At 32.3% G+C, this 2,155-nt stretch overlaps 1 pseudogene; it reads left to right on the forward strand.

Annotated features, from left to right (window-relative positions):
- Positions 1-664: 664 nt before the first annotated feature.
- Positions 665-2,155, forward strand: part of LOC108769150 (putative nuclease HARBI1) — a 3,725-nt pseudogene continuing 2,234 nt past the window's right edge.

Here is a 2,155-nt window from a genome sequence, read left to right on the forward strand (position 1 = left end):
AAAATCTTACTGTCATTCCGCATGACGTCATACCCCCACTACCGAAGAATCCCCGCGCTACGCTTCCCCTCGCCTACGAGTATCCCCCGCACCCCGCGCTCCCCTCTAGCCCCATGGCTTAGAACCCGCTTACTATACTTACTTAAATCGTATCATTCTTTTATCGACTCCTACGATTTTATATTTAAAATAAGTTTCTGGAACTTATTTTATATTTTATATTTTAAATAGGTCGTATCAGTTATTTTACTGAGCCCTGTAATATGTACAATGTACAATGTAGCTGTTGTATGTACATTTTGGCGTTCTCCTTAAAAAGCCTACACTTTACACGACATTTCCCCCTCTCCCAAAAAATGGAGTGTAAAAGTATATGGTGTACATACACTTTACACTTCTCGTGTATCAAGAAGAGCAAACCTACGGTGTTTAGGTTTAGAGTTTTGGTGAAAAAGAGTGATTTAATTTCTTAATAATAATAATAAAATAATAACTAAGATAAGTTATCAACTCCTTAAATCAATCAATAAATCAATATTGGTAAAAAGGCAATAGGAGTCTACCTCTGGTTGTTACAATTTTGAGTTTATTATAATAAATATATCTACTAAAATTTTAGTTAATTAATTTCTTAAAATTTATTAACTATATTTGTTATCACAAAATGGATGAAATAAATGCAGAAATTCTTAATCACATTTTGGAGTCTGAGTCTGAGTCTAATTCGTCATCTAATGAAGAGGATTATGACGAGAATGTCTTTGAACCAATTGTTTTATTTGCTGCAAATAATGGTAAGAAATGATAATTAAATGATTCTTTATTTACTACATGTGGGTATATTTGTTTTACCGATCTGTTTAAAGTGTAACCTAATCTGAAAACCTTTTTTTTCAGATGAAAACATTGGACAGATATTAGATCTAGTATTAGGAGTTGTTCAAAGATTACATTACGTAAAAATTCTTAATTATATTGAAAATGTTGTACATTTATACAGTGGGAATGATTTCATAATGCACTTTCGCTTATCACGAGAAGTAACCAATGAATTGATCAATCGTTTTGCAGCATCTCCAACTTTTTTGGCATTACAAGGTTCATTATACCATAATTATGGGTTACATACATTATCATTTATAAATACATATATTTTAGTTGCATAATTTTATGAATATAATATCTCACTATATTATTAGAGGAAAACCTATTCTAAAATAGGCGCCTAATAAGAGATAGCGTTTCTGCTAAATTAATAATTTACTTAAAGTGAACTCAGTTTCTCATAATAGGAGACTTTCCTCTATCTATGTATGTTATCGCAGCTCATGCCGGATACGAGCCTATTTCTCCAGAGAAAGATATTTTAAGTTTTCTTTGGTACATTGGACATGAAAGTGCTGGCTATCGAGATGTGGCAGATAGATTTGGAATTACTTTAAGTGCACTGTACAATGTTATATCCCGGGTCACAAATTTTTTAATATCCCTTGCACCAAATGTCATCAGATTCCCTACATTGCAAGAGAGAGAGAGGCCACTAAACAATATTTTCTTCAGCAAAAAAGATTTCCTGGAGTAATAGGTATATATTTCAAAAGACTATTTTCATACATGTAATTTTGATCATTTCATTATTGATAATTCACTACAGGTGCTATAGATGGATCGCACATTCGAATCGACAAACCAATAGAAGATAAAGATTCATATATAAATAGGAAGCAATTTTTTTCCATTCAGTTACAAGGCATTATGAACCACGAACAAAAATTTATAAATGTATTTATTGGTTACCCTGGATCAGTTCATGATGCAAGAATTTTTAGGGAATCGCCTGTGTACAATAGCCTGAATGAACTTTGTGGAGGTTTGTAATATAATTGTTTTACATTTAAAAAATATCAAAATATACATATATTTTTGATATTTTTTAAATGCTATTGTTAAGAAAATTAATGTGCAATCTTTTACTGAACCAATTTTCTAATTTGCAGAAGATGGATACTTGCTTGGAGATAGTGCGTATCCTTGTTTACAACGGCTGATTATTCCATATAGAGTGTAACCGTACTCGCGAGCAACGGCACACCTCCGTCGCGTGTTCTCGGTACTCAAAGTACGCAAAAGTATCTTCTCTCCCTCGGTAGCAGAA

Source organism: Trachymyrmex cornetzi, unplaced genomic scaffold, assembly GCF_001594075.2.
Source record: "Trachymyrmex cornetzi isolate Tcor2-1 unplaced genomic scaffold, Tcor1.1 scaffold862, whole genome shotgun sequence".
Lineage (NCBI taxonomy): Eukaryota > Metazoa > Arthropoda > Insecta > Hymenoptera > Formicidae > Trachymyrmex > Trachymyrmex cornetzi.